Raw genomic sequence first — 22568 nt, forward strand, 5'->3', positions numbered from 1 at the left:
CTGTTATCTGCTGAAGCCAACTGAAATGTCTGACAAGTTGCTCAGTTTTTATGTGCAATATCTGTAGTATACACTATTATTTCTCAGCATTTTCTTAGCTTTTTGTCCTCATCACTACAGCCTCTGAATGTCTCGAGGTATCTCAATAATTTACTATTGGTACATAGATGTTATTGCACCCATTTTACAGGCAGAAATATAGAGGCATGAAGTGATCCACAGACATGCAAAAAATGTGTTACTCTTCTAGGAAGAGAAATCCAGCGGCCCTGTCTAATTCTTTAATCATGGGTCTAGCCTTTCTATGCAGTACAGCATTTTATTGCAAAGCCTCAAGGAAATTTCTCAATATCTCTAATGTCTCCTTGACGTATGGAAAAGATGAAGTGTGGCTCCTGCCACAATTATTTTTCTGAGTTGGCAAAATCATTGACATCTCAAAACAGTTCTCAGAATTGCATCTTTTGTCAGATTTTTCACATCCTTTGCTTCTGCTTATGTAGATAGAAAGAAGATTTTGGGAAGGTGCAGCTTCCTTTAGAAGTATTCCTTTGTCCCCCACTAATTTGGCCACCTAATAAACCAAAGGAGAGATTCAGGGCAGTGAGAATGATTGGCACAGGGTAGATTAGTAGCAAGAGATAGCCCTCTGTCTCTTTATAGGATAACAGCTGCAGCGCCGTCACAGGCTCGGAGAAGACAGAAATAATGTGTCTGTGGTCATTGTTCAGCCTTGGCAAGCGACCCTGGAGATTCAGTGCGAGCAGCTATTGATACCAAGAGCAACGCTCTCTTCCTGCTTTTGTAAGATTACCCAGGGTGCTCTGCAATCTTGCTTTTGAAACATGCCTGGCTCACCAGTCATCCCAAACTAGAGGAAAAAAAAAAAATATATATAAAAAATCAGCAAAGGCTGCCTAGCAGAGCAGCGTTTGAATAGCCAGCAGCCAATTTGCCATCACAACAATCCCTCATTGAGCTGATTCCTGGATATGAATATCCCTTTCAGGGAGAGCTTCCCAAATGAGGGAAATCCAGAAGCTGGCTTTTGAGAGTGAAATTCCCTGGGAATTCAGCATACAGCTTTGCCTGGCAGTGTTCCCACCCAAGAACCAACAAAAAGCAACTGGCTTTAATCCTTCTCCTTATGTATTTTGGCAGCATTCTTCCATTTAAAAAGAAAATAAAAATAAAAGTCCATCTTGCTCCCATATTGGAAGAAGTCCAAGATACACACATTGGGAGTACAGGAACTGGCATTTGAAGTCCTCCTGACACTTTTTATGCTGAGTCTTTGATCACACAGAAAAAAGCAGTTTACTTTTGCCTTTTATGGTCTTAAAACAAAAAGTTGCTCTTGGAAGCTTTCTGTAATACAATTTGGTGTTCAGCTTTCCTCATAAAACTGTCCTAAATAGTGCCATAAAACAACAAACACCCCAACAGTCCTGATTCTGGCCTCTCCTATGTCTCTTGTGAACCATGAATTTTTTTAAGATTAAAATAAATATGGACCTTTCTTTTTGTTTTGTCATTTGTGTGAGCATTCAGCAGTCCAAGATGAGGTTTTTTTGAAAAGCAGCAACTGTTTGGGAGTTCAAGACTAAACTGAGATCCAAACACACCTGCTTTTAATGTTTTAAGTGCTGTGGCTTTTCAGGAGAAAGAGGTCTGAGATAAAGCCATGGGGAAGGTATAGTGTGAGATGATGGCTGAAAGCAATTTATGCCACTTCTGCTGCCCTTCAGTTATGCTGCCCTGCAGACAGGCCTATCAGAAAATCTGATCCAAGATTTTTATAAACTCTGCTGCTATGTCCAGATCCGCTTCAAGTGATGTGTCGTCTCTATCAGGCATTTAGTCATGCAGAGTATTAGCTCCTACTATTTGTAGAGAACTTGTGTTCACTAGGACACTTTGACCTTTATATGGGAACAAAACAAGTGATTGCAGTTGTCCAAGTGATTTATAGTAAAGATGTTATGAATTGGCATTTAAAATAGGCATCGTTCTCTTGTAGCAAATATCAGGCCTTGCATTTCATCAGATATCACATCTTAATTTGGCTGTTAGGGAAAAGTCACATCTTACCAATATGAAATAATCTTGTTTATCCCAGGAGTGTTTTTAGAACATAAACTGACAGATAGACTTACAAGGCTAATACTGAGATGGTCAGCCTGAAAGGTCAGATCCTTGGACGTTGTGATGACCTAGAATCAGTGAAAAATCTGATTTACCCCTACAGAGCGCCTAGTGAGTGTGGAATTCAAAAACTCTGCAATACAGCAAACTAGAACTAGGAGACACTGATGAGAAAGGTGTGCCCCATCAAATATACTGTGTGAGAATCAGCAGAGCAAAATTCAGTGCTCCTTTTAAATGGAAACTGGCAACATATGGGGTCTTGGGTCTTGTCTAGCAGATTTTAATACTCAGGCAGGAAAGGCTAAGATGAATAGATAAACCATGGTCATTTCTGCCAGTATCTCTGATGGGGCTATGTATTCTTTTCTATGCTGGTGCATCCTTGCCAATGGAGCTGGCACAGGTCAAGTAGTTCAACTGATGGAGGAGGCCCACATTTTGACTTGCAGTATGTTGCTCTGTTGTTAGGTGTGGGAGTTGATGCAGGCAGGATGCAGGAACAACCACAAACCCATGGATTAAGGGCAAAGAACAAATTTACCCTCAATACCTCATGGATCAGGGAACCTCTGAAGCAGTACCTGGGTAGAGGCAGGCAAGCAGGGGACACAGGCACTGCAGAGCGAAAGAGAGTCCTTATCAGCAAGAGAGTCCTCGTTAGCAAGGGAGTCAGGGAGCAAGAGAGATCCCACTTGCTGTTTGGGCCTGTATTTCAAGGATTCAGGCAGGCAGAGTTTTCTGCTGTGCTTTGATCTCTTCAACAGCAGGGCAGGAATCTCAGGCGTGCTCAATAAGGTGACCCTGACTCCATCCCAGGCCCATGTTATCTAAGTGCAGATTTTCTACTTGTTGAGCACACAAACTATGCAACAATTAGTGTGATAGATGTGTTTTCCAGCACCCCACATGGAAGTGACTTGAGCATGTTTACAGTCCTCCTTGCCAATCTTCCGTTACTTTCTCACATTACAGATCCAATTTTTGTTAGATGAAGGACAATTGGGCAGGTGTGATATAAAAAAGGTGCAACTGGTAGAAGTAACAGAACTAAACTTTCATGAGGATATTTTCTCAGCGTCTTGCTATGAGAATCAATGAGCAAAATCTCAGAGCGGTACATGAGCTGGTAAAGATCCAATGGCCTGGAAGATGTTCATCTCTTTATCAACCTGGTCCACCTCTGTCCCATCGCAGTGGTGGTTGGTTCAACGCTGCCTTGGGAGACACCTTGCTGTGGAGGATGCCTAGGACCAAGCTCACATGGCCAGAACCACCATGCTCAGCACCCTGCTCCTCCCAGCCACTGAGAGCCCTGCTCCTGTCTGCAAGGAACAGCAAATAGTGGAAATTTCTTTTCTACATGTAGCTCTGCACCATTGACTACTGTTCCGCTGAGGCGATAAACGTACAGACTCCTTCACTTGAATCCTATTATAGCGTAGTTATTACAGTGTATGTTTTGTCTCTCCTGATTTAAACTACAACATAAGGATAAAGGCAATAGAATGAAATGAACCTCCAGCAGAGGCCTCAATTCATGCCACCACAACACCTTGGTTGACAGCAGCATTTCACACATCTAGTGGAGATCTAGCCACGCATGGCCTGAGGACACCATGCAGTAATTTTGCTGTTTCATTTGCCTGGTCATAGAAGCAGATGTGTGTGTTGAAGGCTGCAAGAGGTGAGGACTGTTCTGGGTTGCGCTTGCACTGCAAATTACAGTGTAATATTAAGTCTACCCTCAGCAACACCCCGCTCTGCTTGAGCCAATCATCAGAGAAGGACAAGCAAAGCCTGCAGACTACACAAAGACACTGCAGACAGGAATAGGATGGGATATGGCACACCCTTGCGGATAACCCCTGTTCTGGATGACAGAGCTGATGCAATATGCAAGTGAGGGGACACTGCTGTCGAAGGATAGTTTGGGGTAGCGCCTTCAGAGGGCACTGTGCCCTCAACACTGCCAGTGAAGAACTGCCCCAGCAGAAAACAAGGGGTCCTACCACCTGAAATTCTTGGCAGCATCCTTCATTTGCACTGAATGTGCAGGTTTCCTTTGTGGTTTCCTCTTCCTCAGTAACGTTTTACTTCCTTCAGGTTTAACTGAGCTCCGCGTGTTTTCTTCAGCCATTTCACTTGGCAGACTTATTGGTTGAAAGTGGTTTGGATCCAAACGAAGCAGCAAAGAAATGAAGTTCAGAGCAAAGATGCAAGATTTAGATCTGGAGTTCTTTTGGTCTTCTGATCTAGTGTATTAAAACTTGTTGAAAACTGATTCCAGTTTCCCCGAGTTGCAAGGCTCAAATGCTTAGAAAGCCCACAGATCATTGGTGAAAGACCAGTGACTATTATCAGGCTGATGGGGGTTAGGTACAGCTCAGCTTCTGTCTTGTCCTGCAGGGCAGAGAGCTCTTCTTGTTGGGTAGCATTGCATCAAGTTGTTCTTTCATTCTCCCCTTGGGAATAAGTAAACAAGTCAAGAGACAGCAGATGCTCTTCCAGCAGATGTCCAGATGAGAAGATAACAAAAAACTAATGACATCTTAGACGTGGTCCAGTCTAGATCTCTGAGTATGCTGTGCAGTTTGGAGAGGGCAGAATTCCCAACCTGGAAAGAAAAAAATATTTGCTTCTACCCAGTGGTACTGTTTTTCCAAAGAGCAGACTGTTTTGACGTTAATTCTGATCCCAAACCCGCTGACTTCTCTATCTGCTATGTATTCTTTTCTATGATAAAAATAAAATATTTTTAATAAAACAGCATTGGGCAAATAGCGTGTTCTGAGATCCTTCTCCATTTGGATTGTGCTGGCTTTCATACTCTGCAGCATCCAGGAATGCACTGAAATGATGGTTTCACCATACAGCAAGTGCAGGTCTAACTACACGGCACAACTTTTTCTGTGACTTGGACTGAACTCTGGTTTCACTTCTGCAGGTGCAAATCTGGAAGCTGCATCTGTCTAGCAAAACGTGGCTGCAGATTAAGCTGAAGCACCCCAGAATAGATAGTGTGGTATTACTTTCTAACCACATGTCAGTGGTAATGGAATAATATTTCACTATATTTGACAAAGTAACATGTTCAGCAGAACTTTTCATAGGCATCAAAGACTGTAAATGTAGAGCAAAATACTTCTTGAACAATAGCCACTAGTGAAGATTCAGCTGCTTTTTAAAAGTTCAAGACCACTGTGGGTGAAGGCAGCTCTTCAGGGCAGCAGTACACTTCACTTAATGTGCAGTACCTGGATAATCAAACCCAAGACCTGCAATTTCTTCTCTAGTCCTCTGTGTTGCTCTTGCCTGACGCTGATCTCTTATCCAGAAACTGTTTGTCAGGGCACTGACTGGTGTCCCCTCTCCATCCTTGCTGGGCAGGGGCTGAGGTGCTGCTTATTTTCAGTCTCCTGCTACCAAAGGTTTTCTGCTTCCATGGAAGGGGCAGCAGGAGGGGGCATGTGTCTTGGTCTCAGCTGCCACCGTTCACAGCCCAGCTTGTTTACTGGCAGGCAAAGCTAAAACCCTGACCAAGTGCAGAACTGTGGCAGCACAGACATATGCTCTGGCCCCCCTCTCCTGCAATGTGGGCAGTAACCTCCCGTAGAGAAATCAAGTTTTAGTCCTTGCGGTTATGGAGAAATTCCCCAAGACACGAAGGAGACATTAATCAACAAAACAATGCTTCCTTCACCTGCCAGAGGTCCTAAGTCAGGTAATTAAGATAAATTTCCATTTACTCAGTGGTGTAATAGCCCAAAGCTACCAGCTCCCACAGGGTCACGAGGTGCCATTTGCTGCCTATCCCCTTTGCTTTTCCTATGTGTTTACTTTTTTTCCACAAAATACTACCCACTTAGTTATTAAGTTACAGTAAGAATTGGTTCCCTGCTGTGTCTGCTAGAGCCATGCTCAGCGTGGAAATGCCTAGATCTGTGTTACTCAGCTGGTACAGATTTTGCAGGAATTCTGCTCTTGGCTAACTCTGCCACAGAGCAGGAGCGCTCAGAGCGCTGGACCCTGCTGCTCGATGGGAGGTGGCAGCTTCCAGCTCAGGGGTGATGACTTCAACCTGTTCTCACAGCCATTGCAGCTCGGTTGCCCAAAACCTCCTCGTGAAATCCACACCATGGAAAGTAAAATCAGAAAAAACACTGCACTTGTTTTGTCTCCCCTCTCACGTAAGTCATACTTCAATTTGCCCCTGCTGCTGCTGCTAACAATTGGTTGGACTGTCACACCAGCAAGGTGTATGTAAGCAGAGGCCTTCCCTAAGCCATTCCCAGCTTTATAGACACCAGTGGCTGCAACAAATGTCCTGGGATACACTTACGTCCTGAGGTCCCAGCATGGTTATATTCTCACGTACTGGATGTCCTGTACTTATTTTTGGTAAGAGACTCATTCATAGGATGTACTGTGGTCCAAGAGAATTCATTCTAGCCCCTCACCCTGTGCCTCCTCATGATGCTTAGCCATGCTATTTTTATAGTGGATTTCTTCATTTCAGTGGCTGTAAAAAGGAAGCAGCTGAGTATAGCAATTTCAGTCAGAGGACCCTTTGTGGAGTCCCAGACAACTTTTTAAAGTGAGCCTATTTCAATGATCTCTTCACTGTCTTAGTGTTTTCAGTTTTGTACACTTGTAGATCTACATTTTGGTGGGATTGCAACCTTGGCAGCTGTCCGTGAACTCCTCAGTCGTTCTCCTTCCAGTTCAGCTGGAGTGCCTTAAAAGCTCAAGGATTTGGCTTCTTTCCTGTAGCTTAATACAAGGTAACAAACTCTAATGGGGAAGGACAAGAGGTCTGCACTGGAGCCCTATTATATGTTAGAGTAGCCACAGAGCTACTACTTGAGACCAGGTGCCAGTTGCCACAAGAGCATCTGGTGAGAGACAGCTTAAAGGCTTTATAGACCTTTACAGACTATGCCAACGTGGCTTGCCCAAGGAGGAAGTGGCTAGCCCAAAGCTGTGCAGATGAGGCCACATCAGCTGCTGCTCTCAGGACACCTCTCTGAATTCCAGATGTGAATCCTCTAAACTTGCCTCTGTCTTTTTTCCTGCGGTGCAGCTCCAGCGACTGGCCTCCTGTTTGTTTTTCTGTGGAAATTCCTGAAAGTCTTCCAAGAGGTTAGCAAAGTGTTATCTTGCAGAACTGCCAACATACCAGGTAGAGAAAATCTTAAGAGATCAAACAGCTCTTAGAGCTTCCTGCCGGCAGCTGCTTCTGAGAGCAGCTTGTAAAACCCAGTGCTGATGACTGTGAACACGACCCCCGGTCTTGCTTTGGTCTCAGTCCAACACCAGAATCATCACCTACACCTAATCCAGACCCAGCCTGAGGTTTGCAAAGTACCCCAGTCTTCTCATCTGTACAGCATGCTAATCAGAGTCCATATAAAGGGGCAAGAGATTGTTAACATTTTTGAAGACCAGATTCCCCCACTTTTTGTCTTTTTTTTTTTTTTTCCCTTGAAATTAGATTAGTAATTCCCTTCAGGATTTCAGAATGTAAAAACTTGGATCAGCTCTAACACTCACACATCATAATATATTTTATGTCCTTATTTAGGGCCAAACACTGATCCATGTGCTCAGTTTTCAGACAGTCGGCTTATTCCTTGGCATAGCCTCTCTGTTTCACAAGTACCCAGGCGGAGCAGCCTGTCAGCCAGAACCTGGCACTCCTGTAGGCAACAGGATGAAGAGGAGAGAGAAATGTGATTTTGTGATCGCCAGTGCTGCAGGCAGTTCAGCAGAGCCAGCTTGGAAGAGAAGGAGCAAATGAGCAAGAGCCAGAATAGGGGCAAGAGCTGGTCTTTTTTTTTTTTTTTTTCTGAGGTGAAGGTGGGGGAAAAAAAAGGAGGCTCACAACTGACTAACAATCTGCTCCCAGGCTGTGTAATTCAGCATTACTTCTTACTACAGGTTATTAGCAACACCTTCCTACATATGCATGTATTTAACACGGATTGGTCCTGAAGGCCATTACTTTTAGTGTCCTCCTGTCCCATTCACAAGCAAGCCAAATCCTTGCTGGCAGAACTTGTGAGTTCCTCTTGATCCTCCCACTTGATCGCTGGAATTGCTGATGCAGATAAGAAAGAGTAATGCTCATACCACTTCTCCCAGTGGGAAGTTCAGTAAAAAGCTTCCCTCCATTTTTGAGGCAGTTCCCATAACCAATTCCCTTTGCTTTATTTAGGCACTTCCTCATTTTGTTTTTATTCACTGTGTTATTAAGAGCTCATATTCAACTTTTTAAAATAAAAGGGAAACTTTAAAGTGATGCTGTCCCCTCATTGGTGCAACATTGCTAAGTTTGGGGCTTTCTCTTTTTGCCTGTTCGTTTTGCAGCCTCAAAGAGGAAGTCATCCTGGCCTCCAGAACAGCCATTCTGATAGCCAGAGGTACACCAGAGGACCAAGTCCTCTCTGATGCTTTTTCCCTGCTGCTAAGGGGACTCATTACTGCTGGCCTTTAACATAAGGAAATCTTACTTCCTCCAGCCTGATGAGCAAATGGAAGAGTCAGAGCACTGGCCTCTTCCTCTCTGCTTTCTGCAACAACATCGTCTTCCTTCTGAGGCCCCCACGTCCACCTTTGCTCTTGTGAATGAGCCTCTGTCACACATTAAACCCTGCAACTGTCAAGTATGAGCATTGTTCAAATGATGTCTCTGTTTCCCTTTGCCCTGCTTCCACCCACCTTTATGCCTCTGTCCTCCTCCAGGTTTGCCTCATTTCCTTTTCCTTTTCCTGTGCCAGGCACCCATTAAACTGGAGCAGAAAAGGAAAAGAGGTGTCTTGTACAAACAGGCATGGATGTGGGTCATAACCATTGAAAAATCAGTTAAGCAATGCAGCAGCACTCTTATGGGGCTTTCCTCTTCCAAGCACAGTGATTTTTCAGCTGGGGTGCAGTCAGCTTATAAATTTGCTATTAGACATGTTCATGGCAGTGTAAGCGATCAACAAATTAGCACCATTTAATTTCTTTTCATTGCATCTGTTGGGCACCATCCCATTCTCAGAAGAGAGCTGGTTTTTCTTTTTCCCTTTTTTTTTTTCTTAAAAAAAAAAATAAAAAAATCTTGGCATGCTCCAAGGAATACAGCAGTACTGCATCCGAGCTCTGGCATCACGCCGCACAGACCACACGGGGAAAAGAGGTCAGGGTGGGACGAGTGCCGAGTTTTTGCACAGTGCCAGGCGAGGCTGATTGGGAAGGGTATTGGCACAGCTCACCCTCCCACCCCACTTGCAGGCCCCTGAATCCTGTGCCCATGGATCCTGGATGACTTTTCCCAGCCCCCTTAGCAAGCAAAGGGCCTCTTGCCCTGGCAAGTGAGAGGGCTGGGATGGTGGCCTTCACCGAGCCATCACGCAGCTCCGTGCTGGAAGCAGCTGTGGCAGCCTGAGCCAGCATGTTGCCCCTGTAGGACCAGACCTGGTAGCTGCTCATAGGTGGCCTGCCAAGCATCTCCAGATGGGAGGGCATGAGTCAATAAGTCCCACGCAACAACAACTGGTGGCCATGGCAGGAGGGTGCCCCAGTGGATCCTGACTAGAATTATGACAGGTTACACCGTTCTGTCCTGCGTCTTTGGTGCCTCGCAGTAGAAATCATCTGAACTTTATCAGTGTTTTCCTATTTTAATGCATCAAAGTGATTTCTTTCTGTTTGTAGCAGAACAACTCTGATATTCATCTCTATAACAAAGGTCAAAATAAGACCTGCCCTTACAAAATTCCTCAAGGATTTTGGTTTATCTTTTACAGCTGTTGGACACTTTGTCGACTTTCAAGCATATCCAAGTGTGTCTTCTTTAAATGCATGTTTTGCTGGTTGACAATGGTTAAACCATGATGAAAAGCAGAGGCTTTGGCTTTGAAAAAGCCATATGGTTGAGTGAGCAGGAGTCTGGTAAAATTTAATTTATTTCTCTGAGTTGCCTTCTTTATTTGTATTTAAGAGGCTTTTTCTCTGGTGGGTGACATTTGGCAATTCACTTCACCTGCCTTGTTCCCTCTTAAATTGTATTAACCCGTTCTGTCTATTTTTAGCCTCTAAGGTCTGCAAAGCATGTGATGTGTTTTGGTTGCTCAAACCTCATCTCCTGTTTACATTTAAATAGTAAAAATGTAGAGGTGAAAATGTTCAGAGAAGACCTGGATATGGCCACAAGGTACAAATCTGCCACTGTGCCTGTGTCAGTTGCATTTTTATCATCCTGCTCCGTCCAGCAGATCTGCCAGGTACTTTCTTCCTAAGCAATGATTAAAGCAGATACTCTCTTGCGGCCAAAGGTTGTCAGATGAGAAGTTGTTAAAGCATTCAGAAATAAATGATTAAAGGTGTAGTACTGCAAAGAAACAGTTTGACTTCTTTATTCTAAAGTTGCTAATATTCTTGTCTTAGTGCAAAGGTTAGTAGAAAATAATTTGATTTGGGATCCTATCCTAGATATTTTCTGGAGGGGCTGAGCTGTGGTAGTGGTCTTGCAATGCGTACCCAGCAGCAAATGGCTCCGTTGTCAGGGTAGTTACATGACACAAAATAGCCAGTGAGCAGTACGACCGACAAAGCAGTTAAACTTTCGTAACGCAGGAGTTATGAGATAAATTGTTTTGTTCGGAAGAAAGAAAACTAAGCATAGATGAAAGGACGGTAGCATTAAGACATGTCCCATTTAAGTGCTGTTTGGGTGAAAGAGTCTAATAACAACCTGATGAAACGATATTTTGCGCTTAAAACCCTGCTCCAGATAAGCTCCTGCCTCTGCCTCTTTTCTATTTTCAGTGTAAAACTAGGCAAGTTACTTAACTACAGGGTCTTTTAATTATCTGGCCATAGCACTGCATCAGTGGGCTACTGTCTGCCATCCTTTCTCTTGTCTCTAGAGACCAGAGACTTTTATTCCATTGTGTACCTTACGAGTCCCAGCACTCTGAAGCTCTGGGCTTACTTGTGGTTTCAGGTGTTACAGAACTAGTGTGATTGGATTTTGTTTGTTTTCATCTTTATGCTTAAATCTTCTGACCAAACACAAGCAGGGGATACTTGCATCACGACTGCTGCTTGTATGCTGCATCAGGATAATTCAGATCTATTAGGGCAAGATGGGTCACATTAGCACAAGCTGTCAAAATGGGAGCTTTGAAGTGGATTTGAGAAAGGACCCTCAGCCCAGCATCAAAGTGGGCAACAAGAGCTTAAACGGTAAATTTGCCAAAGAAATAATAAAATACGGGGTTTACACTGTCATTTTTTTTCACTGGCAGAGGTCTATTCTGTGAGCTATCACATTTTCCACAGTGTCTGACTGTATGTAATAGGAACATACCTTTCCTGCCACTTAAACCAAAAAAGCTTGGCAAACTGCAAGTGCAACAAAAACACAGGAGTAACAGCATGCAAGACGACATCAGTATTGCGCTGCAGTAGGTTGTAGAACCCAAATAGCTCCTTTTGTACCCCAGGAGGAGTAAAGAACCAGCTTGCTTCTCCTTTCTCTCCTGTTGTTTTTTTTTTTTTTTTTTTGTGAAGCATATTTTTATGTCTGTGGTTAAGGAAAAAAACAACTAAATCAAGTCACTGAGCAGGCATGCATCAGCAGCCCTCATTTCTAAATCTCACATTCTCTCTTTAGCGTCTGTTTCTGCTGTAGACATTCAAGTTTTCCTGAGTGAGCTATGAAGGGGAAGCACTGTCTTCCATGACGGATATGGGCAGTGGGTTTTGCAAGTTGGTGAGGAGCTTTATGAGGCTCTTTTCTGTTCAGGATGTGGAATTTCTGGTGAGGTGATGGGAGAGCTAAAGGCCTGTCCAGACTGAGACAAAAGGTGTATAGTGTTAGTGCACCAAAACATATGTGTTCCAATGTGTTTAAAAGGTCTTTCAAAGAACATAACAACTAGGAGAAGGTCCGTTTTTGCTAAACTCTATATATTTGTTTGCAATTCCTGAGGTATTGGGACTCACTTGAAAGTCACTAGATCGAGGAGTTCAGTGAATTCATGAGAAATTTCAGTAAGTACCATAAAAACCCCAAAACACAGAAGGCAAATATATTAAGTGTGCCAGGGTCATTGCATTATCCAAGACACCTGAGGGCTCCTTGGAGACTGTGAGCTGGTCCCAGGTCACAACTGCTAGATAAATTGGTGTGGCTCATGTCGGGTGGAAATAATACCAGAGATTGAGGGATTCGGGCTATGATGGCTCTGTTTGTTGTTAATGGTAGACCAGCACATACACCAGCTCTCAGCTTCCTCCCTGGCTAGGCTGAGAAGAATGTATGTAATTTTTAACCTGGTTTGAAAAAAAAAAAAAGGTCAAAGTTGCAATCTTTTGCCTGCTTTGCATGACATACTGAAACGGAGATGCAATTGCTTATCCAGTGGAGCTGTGTTCGGCCCAAAACTAGGCAGGCAGCTGCAAAGGTAGCTCAGCAACCTGATCTCTCTACAGAACCCTGCTGTAGTTCAAAACCTGCCCTTTGAAGAGGACTGAAGTTCAGACGGACCTGCATGCGAACTGTGGAGATGGCTTTCCACCACCTGACAGGCCCAGGAATCTGGAAGCCACAGCTGACCAGGGACCTTGTGAAGCAAAAGCTGACAGGAGATGGCAGGGGTGTGCTCCTGTGGGAAAAACATGAAAAAGAAAGCAAGTTTGTAATGTGCAAAAAGGGTTTTCATATGCAGCACACCCAAAGCGATTCCCTTCTCCACTGGATGGCAGCAGTACAGTATCCCATTTTGGAAACCATTCCCAGTCCACAGCATAACAGTAGAAATAATAGTAAGTCTAGAAAGTGGCAGACTGGAAGAAAGATTGTCTCTGTTGAGACTAGAAGAGATTCAAGATGAGCATGACAGAAATTTTTGAATACTTAAGAAGGAAAGAAAGAGAATAAATCTCGGCAACTGGAGTGGTGATGAATGAAGTTTGGACTAGACCTGAAAGGAGACTTTCCTGCAGCAGTGGGGCAGCAGGAGAGATATAGGGGCCTCTATCAGAGGATGTTTTTAAGACCAGGTTAAGAAAATCTCCACTGGGAATAATCTAGATACAGATGAGTCCATCTTGGGCCCAGAAGGTGGACTTCATGATCTCCTGCTGTCTGTCCTGAAAGACTTGCTTGCCTTTTAGTAAGGGTGAAAGCAAGAAGTGCAACATCTGGGCCGTTCTAGATAGGACCAGTCACTAGGCTTAGTTTAGAGGTCAATGTCAAATATCCCCTTTCCTCCTCCACCAACCCTTTCTGTTGGATAGTGTTGGATATACCACACACTGCGGAGCACACTACTGCTTTTGCACTCACTTTCTTTGGTTTTCTAGAGATGCATCCTCAACCTTGAATTCATCCTTGGATTCTTAGTTCACCACCATCACAGCAAGAGCTAGTTTCATCCTGTGCCTGCTCTGAGTAGAAGACAACATAAACACTAGGATGTAAATGTGAAGTGGTCTCCTCATTCCAAATAAATATACTTTTTCTACAAACCCAGTGCTTGGGAGACAAAGTGTGGGTAATTTGACCTTCCATCCAAGGGTGTGTCCTGAGCGTAAAGAGCTGGAAAGCCATTTTGCACTCACATAACCCAGGATGAACTGGCAGCAATTCCCTTGGGTTAGGAGCTGCTGTCAGGAAGTGGATCAGTCTCCAAAGCACTGAAAGGACTCACCAAGCTGAACATGTCCGAGCTTCTCACCATGTCATTACACTGGTATTTAATGGTGAGTCACTCGCAACATGGCAGTGACGGCAGCTGCCTTAATTCCTGTGGCTTCTATCACCCACCAGCACAAATATTTTTACCATTGTTATCTTGAAAATAACGTTTGAAACATGTGAGCTCTCTCTAGAGAAGCTGTTGTCTCATTGCAGGTCTCTTCTGCAAAAAAAACACTGTTTCCCCAGTTTGATTCACGGTGCCTATCAGATGGAAATAATATTGCTGACAGCCTGAGTAACTCCTTAATACTTGAGAAGGCTCTTGCAAGATTAATTTCCACAAGCTCTGCAAGGAGGCAGGCAGGCAACGGCAGTGACGCTTATACCAATGTTGCTGATACTTTATGAAAAGGCAGACCTTAATGAAAAGCAGTGGTAGCACTTCAGTGCCTATGTGCAGAAAGTCCTTGACGTTGTTATTCTGCTTCCCCTCTCACATTCCTTGCTCATTCCAGCATATCACACTTCATCTAGTCAGTTCTGGACCATGGAGACCGTGTCTCTCTTTTTTTTTTGCTCTAAGAAACATTTCAGAAACTGCTTGGCTAGGCCAAAAATAACAACAAATGCCTGAGTGTCTTTCCCTCCCCAGTGAAGGGAATCATATGGAGCAGCTGAGTGTGTGACACCCTGGTAGCATCACCTCTCTAATAGATCCCAGGAGGTTATAAGCTGCTGCAGCCCCACTTGTAAAATCTTGGAGGCCCTAGATGAAGCTCTGTGGTACCTCCCAAGGAAGTCTGCAGCCACAATCCTCCATTCCTCTGCAGCTCCAGCTGGATTGAGAGCTCACACTCAGATCTTACCATGACTTGCCATGCAGTAGTGTCTGAACACCTCATGGGCATGTTTCCTCAGAGGACATGACAGTGATATGGCTTATGCCTTCTTCCTTCACTGACCTTTTACAAATTAGGACTTGAATTCCCTAAACCACTTGATCAGCTTCCCCCTCTTTATTCAGCAGATAGAAAGGGTATTGTACTTTGCTGTTACTAATTCATTACGGATCACAATTCCACACAGAAGTGGCACCGATCCATTCTTCACCTTTTCTGGTGAACAGCCTTTACAGCAAGAGAAAAAAATATACATAAAAAGTTAGGGGGCTTTGTTTCCTTTGTTTTTTTTCTCAAAAACAATTTAAGCAAAAGAACACCATTTAGAAAATACTCTGTTTGGCTTGCCCGAATCTGGTTTTGATTATCAAAATGTCAATTTTAAAATAAACCATGTCATTTTCTATGTAAAGTAAAACGTTTTCAGTTCTTGTTCATACTAATAAAAAGTGTTCTCCTCAACTGTCACAGAATAATGTTTAACTTTTCTTCAAAACTTTGAAAGGAAAAAAATACCTATCTACACCACATCTGTCCAGGACTGCTATAATTAAAATACTAGCTGGCTTTTTGCATTTGCATGTTTACTGCATTAAGAATATAATGAACAGCAGTCCCAGTTCCCTCTGGGAACTGTGAAGTATTATTGCAGTATAAAATAATTAATTTTTCACTAATTAATAATAAGCCAGGTCTATGTCTGCATGACACAGACTCTGTGAGGAGCCACTGGGCATCAGGCTGGGGCACCGATCGTGGGGTCCCCCTGCAGCCCTCAGGGGACAGAAGCAGTCCCCAGTCCCATCAAGGCCCCTTCAGGGAATCCTTGCTCTGATTTTGAGGCTGGGAGCAGACACTCTTCATCCTTGCAGCCTGAGCAGAGGTTGAAAAAAACCCGAACAGAGGGACTTCAAGAGTAATCCTTCACAATAGCAGTAGCAAAAAAAAAAAAAAAAAGGCAGGAAAGGAAAGTAAAAATCCATGTTGTGTTACTTTGGTCTGCATTTTATAAGAACCACTCACACACACCTGTTTACTCAGGGAAGTTTCCCCTTGCTTTTGCAGAAGCAACACCACCACACACTGGTGATTGGGATGGTAGTGAGACAGCATGACATGCGCACAACACCTGCACATAGTGTTTCACTGTGAGACAGAGACAGTGAGGAGCAAACATGCACAAGGAGAGTATTTTCCCTGAGGAGAAGTTGCAGGGAGTTATATTCAGGAAGTCAGCAAGTCAGTTTCAGAGTCAGTAATTCCCACTTGCAAACCAGCTCCCCCTCCTCATCTCATCCTGGTGTAGAGTTAAAGAGACCCTCAGTGCCAGTGAGAATTGTATTGACCTTGAGTGAAGAACCTGCCAAAAGATTTTAGCTGACTGTGGTGTGCTGACCAAGATGCTCTATCACTGCGCCTCCTCAAGTTGGCAAGGGGAGAAAAATATGATGGAAGGCCTGTGGGCTGAGATAAGAACAGGGAAATCCCTTACCAATTGCATCATCTGCAAAAGAGACTCAGCTTTGAGAAATTAATTTAATTTATTACCAGTTAAACAGAGTAGAATAATGAGAAATAAGAACAAACCTAAAAACACCTTCCCCAGATTCTCCCTTCTTCCCAGGCTCAGCCTCATTCCCAACTTCTCTACCTCCTCCCTGTGAGAAGCACAGGGGCGCAGGGAATGAGGGTTACAGTCAGGCCCCAACACTTTGTCTCTACTACTGTCACTTCCTCACAGCCTTCCCCTGCTCCAGTCCTTCACAAACTTCTGCAATGTTGAATCCTTCCCATGGGCTGCAGTCTTTCACAAGCTGTTCCAGCATGGGTCCTTTCCATGGGGGGCAGTCCTTCAGGATCAAACTGATCCAGTGTGTGTGGGTCCCACGCAGGCTCACAATTCCTGCCAGAAGACTTGCTCCAGAATGCTTTCCTTTCCATGGGCCACAGGTCCTGCTAGAAAACCTGCCACTTATGTGGGCTCCACTCCACTGGTCCTGCCATAAAACCTGCTCCAGCATGGGTTCCTCTCCATGGGCTGCAGGTCCTGCCAGGAGCCTGCTAGAGCATGGACTCTCAATGGGCTGCAGATTTCCTCAGGGCACACCCACTTGCTCTGGCACAGAGTCCTCCGTAGGCTGCAGGGCGGGTATCTACTCCACCATGGACCTCCATGCAGGGTAACAACCCTAGTCTCCATGATCTTCTCCATGGGCTGCAAGGGAATCTCTGCTCTGGTGCCTGGAGCACCTCATCCCCCTCCTTCTTCATGACCTTGGTGTCTTCAAGGCTCTTTCTCTCACGTATTCTCACTCCTCTTTCTCACAGCTACTCCTGGGCAGCAATTTTAACTCTTTCTTAAATGTGTTATTGCAGAGGTGCTACCGCCATTGCTCATGGATTCAGCTTTGGCCGGCAGCAGGTCTGTCTTGGAGCTGGCTGGCACTGGCTCCATCTGACATGGGGCACTTTCTGGTGTCTTCTCACAGCAGCTATCACTGCAGCCCTGCCGCTACCAAAAGCTTGGCACATAAACCAAATAGACCTAGTCATAATGCTTTCAGTTTCTGTGATATTTATCCTAAGATCTTCACAAGTATAGCAAGTCTACCTTCCTACTTACACCCTTCATCAGATATCTCTTATTAGGTGCTTGGGCCTCCAAATTTAACCACCCAAAGACAACAGTCCATTTGAAAAAAAAAAATAAAAGAGGGAGAAGAAAAGCAAAATTCAAATCCCATTAATTGCAAAGGGAATGAGATTAAAAATAAACATTCAGATGATAATTAAAAGAAACAGCCAGTGCTACATATTAAGCCAGACATGTTAACTGATGACCTGCCCCAAAGCCTTCCAAGTCCCACTCTTTCATCCTGTTTGTCTTCTTTTATTTCCTGCATTGCCTACAAATGATTACTAAAAGTAGTAAACTGTCAAGAGAAAATGGGCTCAGGATATTGAGAGGTCATAAAGGAAAGAAAAAAAGTCTGAAGAGTTTAAATTTCTGCTTTAGATATGATAATTCAAGACCTTTCACCGAATCAGGACAATTACAACCTTTTGCTCTAAAAAAACCAACAAAACCTCCAACTCACAGACTGATCAAATAGCTCAGGAAAAGACAGATGGTGTTCCGTTGCAGTTAATAATATGCTGTCAAGCCTAAAAACAGTAAACAGCTTCGGCATCAAGGCCAGCAGGATTTCTTCTAAACCTCTGGATGCAAAACAAAGTATGTAAGGACAAGTGTCCTGCTTTCTTTCACTGTGCTGCCTCCCAGCTGCTGCCTGTTGGGGCGGGTCCTCCCTCTCCTACGATTCGCATGTAGTGAAGATGTGACCCTTTCACCATTTTATTCCTATTTAGCTTTTTTGGAGCATGAATGCAAAGGAGCTTGTCATTCCTGATCAGGAAAATTGCCCGGTTTTCCCTACACAACTCAGAAAGCCTTTAAGTCGGTGATTAATGGCATGCCTCAAGGCCATGGAGAAGGGTGTTTTGGGTGTTCATGGCCCTTGTGGGTGTGCAGACCTCTTCTTTTGCATTGGTCATGGTCAACAGCACAAGGCCTTCCCTGATATGCATATATGATTCTTTGATTAGGCAAAGAGCAAAGCCAACAAGCTTAAAAGACGTGTCAAACAGGAAAAAGAAGCTGACATGGGGCTTCTCCTTTCCACTGAGGTGCACAATCAGTACTCATGGTCTTAAGCCTCTGTGGAGCCATGCTCAGCTCTTCACAGACTGTGCAAAATCCAGATGTGTGTTTAAGTGGGGTCATGGTTTAGGGGGAGGAGAATAAAATTTGTATTCTTTTTATTTTATTTGTCTTCTGGAAATGACAGCTGTATCCCCTAGCCGTTACCTGTATTACCTGTATAGGTTTACTCTTCTCCAGCTGTGAGCTCTATCACATTGGGAACAGAAAGCACAGTGGAAAGTATCTTTCTGCCCATGGAGATCTGTGCCATGATGAAACCTGTAGAAACAGTAAGTAACTGTAATGTAACACACGCTAAGTTAACAGGACTGAGAAATCCTGCTTTAGATTTAAAGCTTTTCATGACAGCATGTTTCTCTTTGCTCAGGGCTGTAAAGGGCTCATCCCAGTGATCCCACAGTATTGTTTGGGACCTTCAGGTAATCCTGCCAGAAAGATAATGGGTGGATTTTATTCTAGTTCTGGCCTGTTCAAACAAACAGCTAGGAAATAAAGAAAAAAGAAAAGAAAAAAATTTAAAAAAAAAAAAAAACAACCAAACAAACAAACAACAAACCACCAAACCAGAAAACCCACTCTAAATCTGGGAAGCTGTGCTGAATTAAGGCAAGGATGAAAAAGCTCTGTCAGAGCAGAAGCAAGTTCAACTGACACACTCCTTTTGAGGCTCCCTCAGACCTAATCACATCTCCCTTTCTACCTACCCCATAGGCAGGCCTCCCCAACCACACAGCTAGGAGAAAGGATGAGACAATCTGCAGCACCTCAGCCAGATGAGAAGAGCCTGCACACAGAAAAGCTTTCCTGCAGAGCAGAGCGGGGGACAGGGTTTGGTAGGTCTGGTCACAATCATACCTAAGTTTATCAGCAGAAGAAATACCTTAGCACAAACATGCACAGCTAGGCTCCAGCCTTGAGGGCTGCCTTCCCCAAAACCATGGGTTTGCATGTGGAATTTCAGTGACCTTCAGCACAAGGTAATCTGTTAAAATACAGTGCAATGTAATGCTCCCTGTGTCTTTGTTGTCCTTAAATGTACTTTCTTTCTGCTGCATTTGTATTTCAATATTTTATTGCTAATTTCTAGTCAAACAGTAACAGAAAAAAAGTGTCACTTGGAATGCACTATGAAAAAACTCAAAGAAAGTCCATGAAATGGACAAACCCAACATCAGCATCAAAAATCTCTGTGGATGGAGGTTCCTTCAGGTTGGAAGGAATCTTTAAAGGTCATCTAGTCCAACCCTCCTGCAATAAGCAGGGACAACTTCAACTAGATCAGATTGCTCAGAGCCCCAACCAACCTGACCTTGAATGATTCCAGGGATGGGGCATCTACCACCTCTCTGGGGAACCTATGACAGTGTTTCCTACCCTCAGCATAAAAAATTTCTTCCTTATGTCTACTCTAAATCTTCTCTCATCTAGTTTAAAGCCATTACCCTCTGTCTTTTCACAACAGGCCCTGGTAAAGAGTCCCTCCCCATCTCTCCTGTAGGCCCCCTTTATGTACTGAAAGGCTGCGATAAGGTCTCCCCGGAGCCTTCTCTTCTCTGGGCTGAACAACACCAACTCTCTCAGCCTGTCTTCATAGAAGAGGTGCTCCAGCCCTCTGACAATTTTTGTGGCCCTCCTCTGGACCCGCTTCAACAGCTCCATGTCTTTCCTGTGCTGAGGGCTTCAGAGCTGGATGCAATACTTCAGGTGGGGTCTCACTGGATGTGAGTAGAGGAGCAGAATTTTGATGCTGATTTAAATAGAATATACTTCAAATATATGAGGGTTGGACTTCTTTTGCTACTCAAGTGACAGAAGATTTTCTCCTTGTATGTGCATATCAGATTTTCTTCCTCTGATATTTAAAGTTACCATTGTCTCATAAGCATCCTGATCAATGCAGTAGCCTACTAGCAAAATCCTATCAGCCATAATCAAAGCACCTTGAGTATCTGTTCTCTTTGCTTTTTTAAAAAAAGGCATGATTAAATTTCATTTCTCCTTTTTTCTCCTCTTTTGCAGGGAGTGCCCTCCAGTGAGACAGTTGGCTACGCCTGCCATGTGGGTAACCCTTCCTTATTTTTTGGGGTAGAAATGTTAGAGGCTTAATGAACACAGCAAATTGCTGTTAAATCTCAATTATTAAGATGTAAATCTCATAAATTGCTGTTACCTTCATTAGTGCTTGGGAGAAATGGAGGAAAACAGTAGTGTGTAGATTTGCATGTCTGTGATCTGAATACTCCTGAAAGTCTGACAAGGCAGATTCAGTCCCTGTGCACACCATCTGTTTGATGCATGAAGGGCACTCAGTGTGGTGGACTCTGCTCCCAGCTCACCTTCCAACAACCCATGAGGGAGGGCTAAAAATCCTGTTCCAATTCAATGTGCACACAAGAAGCCCAAGTTGAGCTGTGGAATAAGTCTTCAAATACTTGGAGGTTTGCTGTATGGTGCAGAGGAATTAACCACTCCTCATGGTTCACCAAAACAGAAATAGAAAATGGGTGGGAATTGCAACAAGAAATTTAGGAATGCCATAATGGGAAACAAGGGGAGAGAAAAGGCAGAAAGCATGGGAATTGATGGTTGTTATTTTTAAAAAAAAAGAGTTATGGTAGGTTTGGAAGAAGAAGAAGAAGAAGGTGTGGAAGGTGTACAGAGAAATGTGTGTTGGGAGCAGTCCTGATCCATTGAGTCTGCTGTGGGACCGCGGGACCAAAAATTATCTGCTGGTCCTCCCAGGGCCTGTTTTTAGATTTGTACAAGCCAATGAAGGTGGTGTGTTTGTCAGTACCTGTCTGTTTGATCAGTATGGCTATGGTAAAATTAGAGCTACCCTAAACAAGTACCTCAAAACTCCTACCAAAGCAGAAGCACCTCACCTCCCATTAAAGCCAGTTTAAGTCTCAGTGGACTGTTTTGGATGTAATGGAAAAGGAGCCAACCCTTAAGTCCCAAAGGAATGATTACATATCAGCATTTAGGCACACACAGTCTGAAGCATGCCTGTAAAAACCACAGAGAGGAACAATTTCTGAGAGTTTCTGCAGAAGTGAAGCAAGCAGGCTCAAATCTTAGAAAAGGCTGAACACCATAGAGCTATAATGAGTCATTTCCATGACCAAACGGCATGAAGAAACAGTGAAGGTACAGCCAGGCGTCAGTCTCAGTCATGACCTCAGCTCTTGCAGGCACATGGAATGAGAAGCCCACACCAAACCTCACTCCAAGGTGAGTTTTGTGGTCAGGAAGGGGAAATGCCTGAGATCATATAAACACTTCAAAAGGGTCATGTAAACATTTTGTTCAAGGAGGCATACACCTTGCCTGAGACAGGAGGTCTGGACTTGGCAGGCAGTAACAGCTTTCTACTGTTGATCTCTCTCTGGGGTGCTCTCACACGGTGGGACGCTGGAGAAGCACCATCTCTCTGCATCAAGCAGAGCAGGAGATGCACAACAGCCATCCACCAGCAGCATTCAGAGAGCCATCACAAGTCTGCTCCAACCCAGGTCTCAAAAGAAGTAAGAGGGGAGAAGTTTCTTATGCTGTCCCAGCATGTTTCTCTGCATCCTCGTCACCACAACTTCATGTGAGATGAATTATATCCTCAAATGATGAAGGGAAGGGAAGGGAAGGGAAGGGAAGGGAAGGGAAGCGGGAAGCAGAAAATGGGAGGAGGGGAGAGGACTGTGTACAGTCACAGAGAGTGGTATGTAAGATAGCACCAGTGCTCACCAGCATTTGCCCAGGAAACTCAAGCTGTATCTTGAGGATCACCAATGGTAGTGGAGTCTGTCTCTGGAGACATTCAAAACCCTCCTGGACATGTTTCTGTGCAACCGTCTCTAGGTGAAGCTGCTCTGGCAGAGGGTTTGGACTAGATGATCTCCAGAGGTCCTTTCCAACCCCTATCATTCTTTGATTCTGTAATTGCCAGGGATGGTTCATCTGCACCATCTTGTGTGTCAGACTGGTCTCTCCATAGCGTAAGTGTCTGACAAACAATAGGTCTTTGTGCAGAACACTGAGCCTCTCCTGCTGCAAACTCTGCTGTTTAGGCACCAAGATTAATTATGAAAACACTCATCCTGAGGTGACTTCA

This window comes from Calidris pugnax, unplaced genomic scaffold (assembly GCF_001431845.1).
Source record: "Calidris pugnax isolate Ruff unplaced genomic scaffold, ASM143184v1 scaffold317, whole genome shotgun sequence".
Lineage (NCBI taxonomy): Eukaryota > Metazoa > Chordata > Aves > Charadriiformes > Scolopacidae > Calidris > Calidris pugnax.